Here is a 15982-nt window from a genome sequence, read left to right as displayed (position 1 = left end):
GCTAGAGGAGTCCTTGGCAGCTAATTGCTGGAGGGGGAGGAACTCCTCATCCTGGCATCAGTGTACATAAGCTCCCTCCCCTCAAAAAAATCCTGCAATGGACAAAGGAAAAAACCAAACAGCCTCCTCTGCTTCAGCATGAGGGTTGGAGCACTTGCTTTCAGCGAAAACACAAATATAGGGAAGGTTTGGATCTTTTCTGCTTCTGAGTTCTCTCTTGTGCTATTGTTAATGAATTATATTTCACACAAATACACTTGATTGGAGGGCGGAGAATATGTATGATCCAGAGCAAGCAAAAAAATCTCAGGAAAAAAAGGAGAGGGAACATTTATGTACTGGGCTGGGTCCAACCAGCTTTTCCACTTGTGAAAAAGGGAGAAAGGAATCCTCTTTAACCACCAGAAAAGTTCTACTGGGGAACAAGGGACCTTCCTGGGGAAAAGCCATGTGGAATGGAAGCTGTTGTGAGGAGTAGAATTAGGTGAGACTGAGTGAAAATGTTGGCTGGATCCATTGCTGCTCTTAGAGATCCCTGAAGTCTCCCAACTTCAGCATGATAGCTCAGTGGTAGAGACCATTACTGACACGAAGAAAGTCCCAGATTCAGTCTCCAGGTAAAAGGGCATGGAAAGATCTCAGAGAGCCACTGCCATTCTGCATAGACAGTTCTAAGCAAGAGGGACCAATAGTCTGATTTACTATATAAGGCAGGTTACAAACTCTTGTTTTGAAAACTATGTACTGATTACCGTTTTTACCCACTCAGATCTTTCAGTACTTCGCACAACAACAGTCTCATCTCCTACATTAAGAACAACTTCCTTTGAAAGTTCAACCAGAACCGAATGGAGACCAGTAGAGGTGACGGTGGTGCAAGGAAAGCCCCTCAGTTTAGTGGGCTTCTGTGGACAGCAGCATCTGAAAACAGAGAAAGTCTGGTGCAAAGGAGAACTGCAGAAAGAATGTGATCTCAAAGCCTCTGTACATGTCCTGGGACCAGGGTGGAAGTATCTAACTACTGAACCAAACCAAAGAGTCAGTATAAGATATTCTAGAAACGGCTGTGTTTCTTTATTCATGTCAGATCTGCAACTGGAAGATTCAGGGATATACTGGTTTGGGTTTCTTGATGGTTGGAATATTATACCTTTAAAAAAAATCACAGTAATCATTCAAGAAGGTGAGCAGTTCCTAGTAATGTGATTAATGCCTTTCACATACAAGTAATTCCAGAGATCTCAAGGCCAGTCTACAGAGGCAGAGAAATCACATGGTGCAGCCTTCCTGGGACTGTACCAATTTAGACGGCAAAAGGGGCATTTCTCATGTTCAAAGGGTGTATCATGAATAACAGTTATAGCCTAGTTTTTTCAGCTCTTGTTTCTTTTTTTATATATGGGGGGAGGGGTTAGCCTGGGAAAACTTACAGCCCAAAACCAATAAAGCTATAACCTGAATGATCCAGGAAATATTTAAAATCATTGTTCTCAAAATTCATTTCTATTTTCAGCCTCTGTAGTATTGGATTTAAACAATGGCTAAATTGACTAATTTGTAAATAATATCTGCATTTTTGGAAGTGTCCAGCCATTAATAAAATAAAAAGTTACTGGTTAGAAGCAAGAAACAGTGAAATGCCCATTGTTGGGGCCATTGTTGCTTAACACAATCTTGGGAGTGGGGTGACTAAGCAATCAGGATAGCTAGATCCTGAGAAGTCTGTGAAAAGTGACTGTGACGGGCAAAAGTCTAATTCTTTATTTTCTTTATTTTTATTTTCAGAACAGAAAAATAAAGGCAATATGACAATAACCAAGAAGGATAAACCAAGGTACTAAAATTAAATATGTAGTTAAAATAATTGGAAAGAGGCATTTGTGTTTGTTGGCAGATCTGTTCTTTCTCTCTTCCTGTTTTCCCATTTTATAGTTCCAAGCAAATTGTTTGAGCAAAAGTGCAATGGTAGAATTTAGGTTTTAAAGAACTTCCAGATTTCCATTGGAGGACCCATAAATGTCATGGTTCATTGAATTTAGCACGGAGGCTTTGTATACATTCTTCATGTTGCAAAAGCATGTTACTAATGAAACCACCTTAATTAACTGATGAAGATGTTAATAGTTTAGATTCACCAACAGAATTATCTAAAGTAATTTTGGCACTTAAAAACAAAACAAAAATAAGGCTCTGGGCTAACATTCAAGGTCTTATATTATTAAAAGTGGCCAATAAATTCAAATACTTAAAATTTGACACCAACATGAAAGAAAATCCTTCAAAATCCAGGTAAGGATACAATATTAACTACTTCTTATAGACCAGTTAGTCTAAATTGTGATTATAAAATACTGGCCTGTATATCAGGTTTTTGATTTATAATTTAAAAAATATTCTAACCCAGATTAATCTAGCTTTATTACAGGATGTCAGATCACCTAAGGACAATGTTGAATTTATTAGACTATATGAAAAAATATAAAATCCCATCTTTGTTTGCTTGTTTGTTTGTTTTTTGTTTTGTTTTACAAGCAGAAAAAATGTTTGACAGATTAGAACATAGTTATTTCATATCTGGGGATAATGCTACAGTGAGTACCAGGCACACATTCAACAGTGGAATTGCACCAGTAATCTCCTCTTTTTCTTCAGTTATAAGGGATGTACAGTCAAAGTCTGATATTGTTAGTTTTAAAGAACTGGGGAAAAATGATTGCTTAAAGTATTATAAGCTAATAAATAATAATCGGCTGATGCCTTATGAAAAAGATCACTGTATTGCAAATAAGAAGTTTTTTGGCTGTTCAAACAAGGAAAGGAAGAATACTGAGGAAAACAACTTGTTTTGAGAAACTATTGAGAGACGGGAGGGAGAAACTCTTCTCCAATATTTACTTTCTGATAATAGAATGAAATAGCTAGACTATAAAAAATAAATGGAGAGATTGTCAAAGGATTTAGAATGCAAAATTAACATGTCAGCCTAGAGTTTTAGGATTATAAAAGCTCCACCTTTTCTATCAGTCTCAATATATGAGAAAATATTGTAAAAATGACCAATCAATGGCATTTATCCCCTACTGGACTGAACACATAGATGAAAAATGTTGATATTGTCATGTATTTTTTCATACATGTTGGAAACGTGATGGAAATGCCCGAGAGTTGTTCAATTTTGGAAAATGGTAACAGAAACATTGTCATTTGGTATAGATTGTCCACTTCCTTGCATACCAGAAATATGTTTATTGATTTATCTAGGAGAAATCCTTAAACGTTTACAATGTTTTGTACTAAAGCTAAGCCTAATCATGTCCTTTCAAATTTACCAAGCAATCGGTAGTTTTAAGGGCAGGACTAATGAATGTGTTGTATATTCTTACAGCGTTTACCATGTTGGCCTGGTGGTGTGCTCCACTGTGGCTGGCATATTAATTATGACATTCATCACCATTCTGCTTGTCATGATGTTCACTAAGACGTAGAGTGGTAGGTTTCTGTTCCTCTCTTTTTTAAACATTACTATTTTAATACTTATTTTAAAAAACAGTCCTCATACTTAAAATGTTGTTATTGCTGTGCCGTCACAGCTGACTTATGACGACAGCCTTAAAAAGCACTCAAATATACTAATTAATGGGTATGAACGTAGTAGAACTCTGCTCTAGAATTCTGTTCCAATTATTTTTGCAGTCAGTATGATCCTAAGTCCCTTTTGCATTTGTCATTAACTTTTTCAGAATTTTAAAAAAGTCAAACCAAGTGCCTATGGCAGACAAACATGGGTAAAAAATGTGTGGTCCTGATCAAGGGATGTTCCCTGACATCAATGGACTGTTAGTAAAGTGAATGTACCAATAGCAGATGCACTGGGAGAGCAAAGCTGGGGGAAAATTTAAGCCATGATGGTGGGGGGGGGGGGGAACCTTGGTTCCCAAACCAATCGAAACAGCTTGGGACCAAGGGCTGCACCTGTTAGCTGTCCTCATGTTGCCAGTGAATGCTAGCAACGGTGATATAGCACATCAGTGCAAGATCTTGGCCAACCATGACTGGAAGTCAAGTTGAAGTTTGTTTTCTCTGAATTAAAGGAAGGGTAAATTGGTCTTGGGGGAAAGCCACCCTCAGATACACATCTTCCCAACACAATTTGTTCTTCAAAGGATCCGTTACGATGTAATGGGACTTTCATTTTAAAGGAAGAGCAATTGGCCTCTAATCATCTGAGCTCAACTCCCCTCCCCCACACAAAAGGTAGTCCATAAGCTTTGAGATGGTTTGAAGAATTGGTGTAAGGGCTTGAGGGGGAGGGGAGAACTGGCCTCCATGGACGCATGCATTGGGCCTTGCATCTAGCCCCAGTTGCCCCACCTTCATTTATCCTATAAACTAGGAGGCAGTCCTCATTCCCAGTGATGCCATCTGACTTGGCAGAGATTATCCTTTATGGATGCAAGGATGCTTCAACATGGAGGTTTTGCTTTGGTTTGGCATCCAAACCGGGTGGGGGGGGGGAAGGTGGATGGACTGGAACATCCATTGTCCCCTAATCATCTACTTTCTGGGTTTCCCCCTGGTTTTCATTAGTCTTTCCCAGGCCTGATTTGGTATGATCTCTTTTGGAAAATTGCAGTCTAAGCATGTTTATATGCCATGCGGATGGAAAGGTATGCATTTTTGCAGGTCTCGCCTGCATCGGCACCATTTTCCTTGCTTCAGTTTCCCTACACTCACCAGTTGCGCCTACTACTGGAGGACTTTTTAAGGCTATTTTTAAAAATGGCAATTGACATATCACTATAGGGTTATAATGATCTATCTGGCAATTATTCTGAATTTCCAGCTCTTGTTTTTTTTTTTAGAAAAATGTAAATCTCTAGCCCTTTTCAGTGAAACGGTATATGCTTTCCCCCTCATATCTCCACAACAAAAGGGACCAGAAAGTTGCCTTTTTATATTAAATCCGGGGATTCAGAGGACCAAGAAAGCGGATTGTTATAACATTATAACATGATACTGATATGGCAATTGCTGATTTTGGAAAGAAAAAAAAAGGCTTGAAAAACCCTCTGGTGACACGGGGATAATGGTGGTCACAGGTGACTGAAGCAAGGAAAGCATGAGGAACAGTGCCATACAGACTCTCCATTGTCGCTGCAAATGCCTCTGAGAATCATTGTCATGTGTAAGCAGCCCCAAAAGTCCAGTTCTTCTCCAAAGAAGATCTGTCACAGTCTTTCTGCTTAAACTGGATGCAGAACAGAAAGGTGAAGCAAAGGTGATTGTCCACTGAACAGGTTTGAAATCCAAGTCCAGGAAAACCTGCTCCTGGCTGAAGCAGAGTAGTTGCAGTAACTGTCTAAAAGCAGGAAAGGTTCGAGCTGGAAAATAATTCTTCTTTGCTTTCCCTGCTCCATGAATGTTTCGCAGGTCCCCCACTTGTTAACTAGTACTTCTCAATTAATCGTCCCATTTTCCAATCCCACTTTTTATTGTGATAGTACTGTGGCCTTTCCGCAACATATTTATTCTGATCCTGGAGGAGAGAACTGACTTAATGTGTGTGGAAACATCTACTTGTCATATTCACAGTTCAGGTATCCACCGCACCTAAAAAAAAGGTCATAGGTGCAAACTATCCCCCCCTCAAAGGTATATTAATATAATAAATGAAATTCTGTTCTTAGTAGCAGCTGAAGGCCTGGAAGATGAACATCTAAACAGTAAAAAAAACATTACAGGTAAGATGCTCTTACGCAGATTAGGAAGGGTTCAGATAATAAGCAGATTAGGAAGGGTTCAGATAATAAGCATGAAGGAGATCCAGAGAGAGAGTTCATGGAAGGTGTTGGTGGATTGGTTCTTTCCCCATTTTGCCCTTTACCAAACAGCCTAAGAATGTATGCCAAAACTCCTCTCTAAGGGTCAGGAGAGTCATGCAAGCAGAAGGGGGTGGAGCAGTGATAAGGGTGAATCACATAAAATTATTTACCCAGACTTTATTTGTGTCTGCATTATTCTCTCCTGTGGCATATTTTGCATATGTGGCTCTCTGATCGTCTGAGAAGAATTTTGGGACAAATGGGAGGCTGCTGAGGAAAGGGGAAGGCATGGAAAGATCTTGGAAAGGCACAGCTTTAGGAACAACAGCTGTTTAGTATGGACTAGAGGAGGTTGAGGGGAGACATGACTGCTCTCTTTAAGAATTTGAAGGGCTGTTACTTGGGGGCAGGGAGCTGTTCCTGTTGGCAGCAGAGGATAGGACACACAATAATGAGTTTAAATTGTGGGATGAAAGGTACTGGCTGGATATTAGGGGGAGAAATTTACAGTAAGAGTTGTTCGACAGTGGAATCAGCTCCCTAGGGAGGTGGTGAGCTCCCCCTCACTGGCAGTCTTTAAGCAGAGGCTGGACAAGCACTTGTCAGGGATGCTCTAGGCCCGTGTTGGCGAACCTATGGCATGCGTGCCGACTCTGGTACGCGTAGCCCTCTCTGCCGGCACGCGCCCGGCCGCCTCCACTCAGCCCCCGGGGAAGCAGCCTTTCTTCCCCTTCCCTTCCCGGGCTGGAGGCGAGGGGTCGAGATGCGGCTTTGCCTGGCCCCGCGCCACAGGCGGTCTGCAGCGACTCCGGATTGGCTCCTCACGCCCGAGGTCGGACTGGGAGGCGCTTCAGAACGGGGGCGGGGACAGCGGGCGAGCCGGGAGCGGTCGCCCTCAGGGCCCGCCTGCCCGCCCGCCCGCTGCAAAAGGCCCCTGAAGGCCGGGCCGCCACCTGCGGCGCCTCCCCCACTTGGCCAAGAGGAGCCGCCGCCGCCGCCCCGGTTCTGCCCAGCGTGCAGCCCAGCCGAGCGGCCTGTGAAGCGGAGCTGGGGAGCGGGAGCGGCCCGTGCGGTGGGGGGGGGCGTGCTGCGGTGGCGGCCGGCGGGACTTGCGCCCAAGCAGCCCCCGGAGCCTCTGAGAGGAGGAGTAAGAAGGCTCCTGGCCCAGACTGGGCTCCGCTGCAGCTGCCAGAGAAACGCAGCGCAGCACGGCCCTCTCTGAAGCCGCAGCGTGCAGGAACGCTGCGGCCCCTTTAAACCCCCTCTCGCCATCGGCAAGAGGAGGCGGGAGGCGGGAGGGAGGAAGACGCTTCCCCCAAGCCGGGAAGGCGAAGCGTCCCTGCGCGCCGCGCGGCACAGGGGTTGAAACCTCTCTCGCCCGCCGCAGAGGGAGGGGGGGAGGGAGGGGGGGAAGAAGAGGAAAAAGCCAATCGCTCCCTCCCGGGGCCGGAGCATCCGCGTGGGAGCCGATCAGGTGGAGGACTTTTGTGGACTTGGGGGTGGGGTGGGGGGGGGGAGAGGTGGGAAGGCTGAAGCCCGGTCGCAGGGAGCCGGCTGTGTGTGTGTGTGTGTGTGTGAAGGCTTTTCTCTCTTTTCTTCCTTTTTCAGTCACTCTCCTATTCTTTCTCTCCTCTTTCCCCTTCTCTTTCCCCGTCTCTTTCCCCTTCCCCTTCTCTTTCCCCTTCTCTTTCTCTTTCCCCTTCTCTTTCTCCTTCCCCTTCTCTTTCTCCTTCTCTTTCTCTTTCCCCTTCTCTTTCTCTTTCCCCTTCCCCTTCTCTTTCTTTCCCCTTCTTTCTCTTTCTCTTTCCCCTTCTCTCTCTCTTTCCCCTTCCCCTTCTCTCTCTCTTTCCCCTTCCCCTTCTCTTTCTCTTTCCCCTTCCCCTTCTCTCTCTCTTTCCCCTTCCCCTTCCCCTTCTCTTTCTCTTTCCCCTTCTCTTTCTCTTTCCCCTTCCCCTTCTCTTTCTCCTTCCCCTTCCCCTTCCCTTTCTCCTTCCCCTTCTCTTTCTCTTTCCCCTTCCCCTTCTCTCTCTCTTTCCCCTTCCCCTTCTTTCTCCTTCCCCTTCTCTTTCTCTTTCCCCTTCCCCTTCTCTTTCCCCTTCTCTTTCTCCTTCCCCTTCTCTTTCTCCTTCTCTTTCTCTTTCCCCTTCTCTTTCTCTTTCCCCTTCCCCTTCTCTTTCTTTCCCCTTCTTTCTCTTTCTCTTTCCCCTTCTCTTTCTCTTTCCCCTTCCCCTTCTCTCTCTCTTTCCCCTTCCCCTTCTCTTTCTCCTTCCCCTTCTCTTTCTCTTTCCCCTTCCCCTTCTCTTTCCCCTTCTCTTTCTCTTTCCCCTTCTCTTTCTCTTTCCCCTTCTCTCTCTCTCTCTTTCCCTCTCTCTCTCTCTCTCTTTCCCCTTCTCTCTCTCTCTTTCCCCTTCTCTCTCTCTCTCTCTCTTTCCCCTTCTCTCTCTCTCTCTTTCCCTCTCTTTCCCTCTCTCTCCCTCCCTTTCCCTCTCCCTCCCCCCCCTCTCCCTCCCTCCCCCTCCCCCTCCCCCCCTCTCTCTCCTTTCCATGCTTCCTTTCTGCCTTCTTTCTGTCCTTCATTCTTTCCTTCCTTCCTTCCTTCTTTCTGTCCTTCATTCCTTCCTTCCTTCTATCTGTCCTCCTTTCTTCCCTTCCTTCCTCCTTTCCGTCCTTCTTTCCTTCCTTCCTTCTTTCTGTCCTTCATTCCTTCCTTCCTTCTTTCCTTACTTCTTTCTGTCCTTCCTTCCTTCTTTCTGTCCTTTCTTCCCTTCCTTCCTCCTTTCCTTCTTTCTGTCCTTCATTCCTTCCTTCCTTCTATCTGTCCTCCTTTCTTCCCTTCCTTCCTCCTTTCCGTCCTTCTTTCCTTCCTTCTTTCTGTCCTTCATTCCTTCCTTCCTTCTTTCTGTCCTTCATTCCTTCCTTCTTTCTGTCCTTCATTCTTTCCTTCCTTCCTTCTTTCCTTGCTTCTTTCCTTCCTTCCTTCTTCCCTTTCTTTCCTTCTTTCTGTCCTTCCTTCCTTCCTTCTTTCCTTCTTTCTTTCCTTCCTTCCTTCTTTCCTTCCTTGCAGATCGACCGCAGGCTGCAAGCTGCGCCCCCCTGGCACCTTGGTTGCCTGGGCCCACCGCTGGCTGCCTTCCCACCTGGGAGGAGGGGGAAGACCTGGGGGAGCTGAGACACCCTCCAAGCCTTCTCTGCATAGCCTCCCCTAAGGTTGCCAACCTCCAGGTGGTGGCTGGAGATCTCCGGCTATTACAACTGATCTCCAGCCAATAGAGATCAGTTCCCCTGGAGAAAATGGCCACTTTGGCCATTGGGCTCTATGGCTGTGCAGTCTTCCTCCCCAAACCCCGCCCTCCTCAGGCTTCACCCCCAAAACCTCCCGCCAGTGGTGAAGAGGACCTGTCAACCCTAGCTTCCCCCGCACACACACACACCAGGAGATCTACGCCCGGTATGGCCCCCGAACGATGTTATAAATATGCAAATGGCCCTTGGCAGAAAAAAGGTTCCCCACCCCTGTTCTAAACTAAAACCTCAGTATTCAGGTTAAATTGCCGATTTGGCACTCGGCGATAAATAAGTGGGTTTTGGGTTGCAGTTTGGGCACTCGGTCTCTAAAAGATTTGCCATCACTGCTCTAGGCTGATCCTGCATTAAGCAGGGAGTTGGACTAGATGGCCTGTATGGCCCCTTCCACAGAATCACAGAGTTGGACGGGACCACTAGGGTCATCTAGTCCAACCCCCTGCACAATACAGGAAATTCACAACTACCTCCCACACACACACCCAGTGACCCAACTCTATGATTCTATAATAAATAGGTTTGACAGAGAGTGGAGAGGGCCATGAAACCCTCCCCACATGTTCCTAGGCATTTTGCTCAAAGATATTGACTTAGAGCTTCTTGACAGTTTTGAACTACAAATATAAAAGATCCACAGATTCCTGGGCACCATTGACAAGCATTCCCCTCTATATCATAATATTCTAACCATCCATATTCACTATCAATTAAAAATATAATGGAGAGGGCACATGGCAAAGGTAGGCTTGCCTGTGACCATTCATAACAATTCTTCCATGTGTTTCAAGATTTTCCCAGAGAGATGGTGAATCACTACAAACATTTCACAGTATATCAAAAAGTGTTGACAACAGACTAAACCAGGGGTCTGAAAACTGTGGCTCCTGAGCCGCATGCGGCTCTTTGGCCCGTTGAGTGTGGCTCTCTGAACTTGGTTTGGAGCCCCTGCTCTCGCGCCTGCTCACGCCAGCAGCCGGGCTGCGGAGCTGGCGCGCCTGAAAGAAAGTGAGCGAGCAAGAGAGAGCAGGCGAGCGGGCACGCTGTCTCTCCCCACCCACCCCCGCCGGGGAGAATGGCCAGGTCCCCCTTTCCCTTGCCCTCAATGGTTGGGAGGCTAAAGCCTCCCCTCCCCTCTAGCCACGCGATTGCTGGGCGGGTGGCTCGGTGTTTCCTGCCCCCCCCCGCCTGCCTATCAGCTGTTGGGCGGGGCGAGCTTCCTTTGGTAGACCTGGCCTCCGGCTGTGTCCCATTGGGAGGCCTTGTCTACCCACTGGCTTTCTTGGCGGTAGACCTGGACTCCGAGGAGGGGGAAAAAGTCACCCTTCAGAGGCCAGGACTACCAATTGGCTTCTATGGGCCTCTGGAGGCCAGGTTTACTGCCAAGAAAGCCAATGGGTAGACCTGGCCTCCCAATGGGACTCAGCCGGAGGCCAGGTCTACCAATAGGCTTTTATGGCGGTAGACCAGGCCTCCAGACGAGGACTCCGGACGGGGAGGGGGAAATGGCAGGGACTTACAATTTAATTTTTATCAATAAATAAGATCACTATTAAGTATGATATCAAGTTTTATTCAGTGTACCTATAGTTTAATTAAGACTTAAAACTTTAATTAAAGTTTATTAAGTTAATATACAGTGTACCTACCTATATAGTTTAAGTTTAAGAAATTTGGCTCTCAAAAGAAATCTCAGTCGTTGTACTGTTGATATTTGGCTCTTTTGACTAATGAGTTTGCCGACCCCTGGACTAAACTTAACTGTCCCATGTTAAAAGGAAAGCTTGTGTTCCTGACATAGGAGCAGCAGACAAATTATCTGGCCCAAGGAAAGATTAATCTCCAACTCTTTCCAGTGAGGGCTGTGACCCAGGAAACTGTGACCCAGAATACTGCACATCCTTTATGTGAGGACAGCAATTGCAGGCCATTATAATATACTTCAACTACCAGAAATCTACTAAAGCTCCCAGTTTAGGTCAGTGGACAAGGAAGTTCCTGGATTAAGCAGCTCATGTGTACTACTAAAATAAATGCCTTAAAACAAATACAAGCAACCTGGAAGAATTTTTTAGAGCTTTATGAACACTGAGTAAAAAACACAAACCAATCCCCCTGGACACCTCCAGAGCATACTAAATGGAAGATCATCACCACCGCAAGAGTTCTCTTTTAGTCAGCATCCCTTCTTCTGTTCCCATCACATTTTTTTTTATTTGTAGTACATGATGATGATTTTCTTATTGCGTACCTGATTAGTATAAACATAGTTTCAGGGAAGCCATGGGGGAGGGGGGGATGTATTGGGGTAAAACGGGGAAGGGAGGGTGGCTCATCAACTGTTTGTTCCTACTGTTGAAAATATTGTTTACGCAAAATATACGTTTTCATTCTAAATTTATGTTAAAAATGCTTTTATGTTGTTAAAAATATCAACAACTAAAATAAACTATTTAAAAAATATTATTACTCTAACTGATGAGTCCACTAAAGGCTGCTGTCATAAAACTTCTTTCCTTATGTTAAGTCTTCTCATTTCTAAAATTTACAACTGCCCATTGTCCAGCACTGGAGCTGAGCAGCAAACAAGACACCCTTTAAATATTAATGCTATGCTTGTAATTCTTCAGTACTGTAATGTACAACTGCAATTTATTTTCATTACTGGGACATGGGTGGTGCATGTGAGCTAACAATGGGAAATACATTTAGTTCACAGCCACTTAAAAGGTCTTTTCTAAGCACTTCTGAAAAATACACCTTGCTCATTTCCAACTGTATTACTGGTTAACAATTGTCTAGTTGGTAGCATTCTTAATTGATTCTGTTGGATTTATCAGCAGCCTTTGATAATGTGGATGAGGACATGTTATTGGAAGATTTAGATAGCATGGATAGAATACCAAGGCAGTTAGAAAAAAGATCTGTCAAACTTGCAGTGCCAAATGCATTTACGCATTTAAAAATGTTAACAAAACACAACAAATCACTAATACAAATATGACAAAGAATACAGTAGCAAATACAAAACCTCAAGCATAAGATTAAAAATAGAAAATAAGTCAAAGGGTTAAAATAAGACTGACATTTAAGAAATGTAATATTTTATCATTGTTCAGATGCATGAAAGCAACTTTGTCAACAATCCTTTGGAGACAGAAACAAATTCAGTATATGCGGTCTTGAAGAAGCCCAAATCGAGGGCAGAGGAGGTTACATATGTCAACATAAAATTTCCGCTAAGTTCTAATAAAGCCAATCTTCCCAATAAGGCAGTCTCTGTGAAGTCTTCTTTAGGACCAGGGGAGTATGCAAATATCTCCTTTGGATCAAGGGATCCACAAAATGGGGACTAAAGGTAAACATACACCAACTAGCCCTGCCTTCATGAACTCGTTTCTTGAGCTGTTGCAAAAATATACTCACTGTGCCAAAAGTGAGAACTTGCTTTTATCACAGAAGGTGCATCTTATACCTTGTTCCTTTGCCCTCTGGCACAATATTACAATATTGGACTGCACTTTTTTAAGGGCTTATAGGTGCTGCTCTTGTTGCTTTTATTTGGAACTAAGAGTGTGGATCAGTTTGCACAGACTGGTTCCCTCTGTGAAAGTAGTCCTGGACCTACAGTAACATGGGCACTCATTAGTGTGAACTAGACTAGGTAGAGAAAAGTCAGCAGCTAGCTTCCCCAGCTATTACCTTCCCGCTAAGGGGTGCCACAAAAGCACAGGGGCAAAGACTGACATAAGAGCAAGCCACTGCTCTCCACAAAATGGATGCCTCTCAGAGGGATTTGGGCTCCATCTTGTTGTCAAGCTTGGGCAGGAAGGTGGTTGGCCACTGAACTTTTCCCCTGGCCCTAAGGTGTGCCTGGCTAGACAATTGGGCTAGCTTATTCCCACTGATTTAATCAGCACTCCAAGCAGACCATTACTTACCCTATCTTCACACATCCCAGCAATCAATATTCAAAAGAATAGCCCAGGCATTCTCTGGGATCCTGACGACTCATCAAGCCTATCTTTTTGTTGGATCCCCAGAAAAGCAATCAATTCTTTTTCTCTGGCTTTCGTGTCAGCTTACTTCATATCGCCTCAGGACCCATTTGGGGATATAAATATTGGTCCTTTGGCCATTCATGGTGTGTGTGTATTCTGGATCTGTATGAGCAGCCCCACTTGCATATGGGCTTTTGCTCCTGGAAACACTGGTCATTTTCCTCTTCAGCGCTGCTTTCCCTGGACGTCCCTTCAAGACTGGTAACTATCACCCATTTCTGAAACCCTATCCCAACTTCCTCCCTTTTCTCTGAGTCAGCTTTTGTATGCTTTGTGTATCTTGCTTAAAATATATTTCTTGTTTCCTATTTTTATTCTTTAATAAAACTATATTTTAATTATACAAGCGCTTGCTCATTTGAGAGTTTTCACCCAGGACTATCTGGTATAAATAGGTTAGAGATCCCAGTTACCCCTCTCAGTCTGTCTCCAGCTAATTCCAACTAAAATGGAGACTGCCTACGTAGGGTAACAAGGCTGCCTATTGTTTCTTTCCTGAAGGACATGGGATAATTTTAGCTGATCATAAGATGAATCTAGACGGTGGCAGAGCAATTCCAGGTTTTCTTGAATACCCCATCTGCTACTGATCCTTTTCAAGCTGACTTCAGGGCTGATGTGCTCTTGGTGCAAAAAAACCTCAGGACCAGTTCTCAAAAAGCAGGAGCTGTAAACTGTCCACGAGGAAACCGGCTTCCATTGATAGATGCGGTTGCAGTGTTGAAGCCAGTGAATCATTTCCTTGTCTGTTTGACGGCTCCTAAAATAATGTTTCTATTTAGCTCTGAAGAACAGTATTTGTGTTGAAAGGAGGCAACTGAAGAAGTGCTTAAGTAATGTCATAATGCAAAATATGTAGTCCTAATTCTGCTAATCCTTAATTCCTATGTATATTTTAATTTCCAATTTCCCAGTACAAATTACAAAATGATCAAGTATATTTAAAGTAAACTGAATACTGTAGCCAAACTGTACTATTTGATCTGGGTGTATTTCACCTCAAATTAGATAGAATAGTGGCAGTTCTGTATTTAAACACACAGAATAATTCTGTTCACATGGAAAGAGGGGGGGTTACTTTAACAGCAAAAGGGGTCTGTAGGTGAAGCATGCAGAACCTTCCACACCTCACATTCCCAAATGCTTCCCCCACTTTACCAAGCCAGTACCAGAGGTGTTACTTTCTCCCACCTGTGCACTTTAGGAAAGGAACCATGGAGAGGTAAGCAACAAGTACCGGTACGGTTAAACACTCCTGTCCTGCCTGTCAGTCCCAACAGGTACTTGCAGAGTAAAAGAAAGGAGCCCAATGCTTTATATTTTAAATGAAAGTGCTTTATGTGGGTGGGTTTAATTTTATTTATTTATTAAAATATTTATATCCCACCTTTCCCCATGGTTCAAGGTGGCTTACAATCATAACTAAAAACATTTTCACTTAAAAATAAAATAGCAAATCTGAAATCTCTCCCCATTATCCCTGAATAAGGGATAATGCAAAGGTGGTACAGCCTCCTTTAGGTTTTTTCCCCCGTGTCTCACGAAAAATGGGGACATAGATTACTCAAAATGTGTCACCCAAAATTTACTGTGCAGTTTAAGAATTCAGCTAGTTTTCACTTCCTAACATAAAATGTGTCACTGCTGAGTGTTGTGCAATCAAGTACATCACTTTTCAGCTAGCTCTGTTGAATCACGAGGTGTTCCGCATTAGCTGTCATATACATTCTAACTTATATATGCCAACTGAACTGTCACTGCACTTGCACTGACTTCACGGAATATCTCCACAAACTGCCTCTATAAAGACCTTTTGCTCTGAAAAGCTCTATCCTGTTATTTCCATTGTTCAGTTCACTGCAAAACTATGGTTAGGGGTAGCAGAGGTTTCTTGTCTTTGGTTGAGGCAAAAGGCGCATGTGTCTCCACAGCAGCTACTGGCTATAAAAACTGTTTTCCTTCCCACAGTAATACCCACTTTCTTTAGAGGTCTCTATACTTTTTACAAAATTGTTTGGCAATCATTCTCCATTGGAGAATCTGTGGATACTTTAGAACAGTGGTTCCCAAGATGGATGCAGGGGACCCAGCATACCGTTACTGCAAGAGGTTCCTAAAACCATATATGCATTGTATTGTCCATTTGATCTTTCTGTCATGATGTATTTTTTCCATCAATGGATACTAATAGTACAACTACTATTGTGCGGTGGGGCTGCACATTTTTTATGTTAAAAAGGTGTCTTCATACTCAAAAAGGTTGAGAACCACTGCTTTAGAACATCATTAAATATTACATCCCTCAGTTGCAGAGAAACCAAGATTCAAGATGCAGAAGGTCTTTCCTGCCATTGTAAATTAACAACCATACTGACATTGGTTTATCATTCTAGCGTAAATGAAAAGATTAATCTAATGTTCCCCTCAAAGCTTTGCAAAGTTCAGACTGCTCCCCCTATTGGGTATATTAGGTAAACATAAACAGCATCCTCAGTCACCTTTCAAACAAGTTCTCAGATAACATCCACCTTGTTGTTGGGAAGGAATATATGCATCAAACGTGTAAGTGCTGACACATTTCTGTGAATAGGCAGGCTGTCAGAATTTCTTGCATCTACATCCACTGAAGTAATTAATAAGACATCAACAGTGAATGGGATTAAATGTTTGACCTCACAACCTGTTCTAGAATTTATGAGTCCAACTTCAAAATCTCCAAGTATGTAGAGACTTTAGACTACATTTTTTCAAGGGCGTAGGAAATAGTGGAAAGGCAAATAGAGCAAAATTACAAGATGG

The sequence above is a fragment of the Euleptes europaea genome, chromosome 2, assembly GCF_029931775.1.
Source record: "Euleptes europaea isolate rEulEur1 chromosome 2, rEulEur1.hap1, whole genome shotgun sequence".
Taxonomy (NCBI): domain Eukaryota; kingdom Metazoa; phylum Chordata; class Lepidosauria; order Squamata; family Sphaerodactylidae; genus Euleptes; species Euleptes europaea.
Note: the sequence above shows the minus strand (reverse complement) of the source record.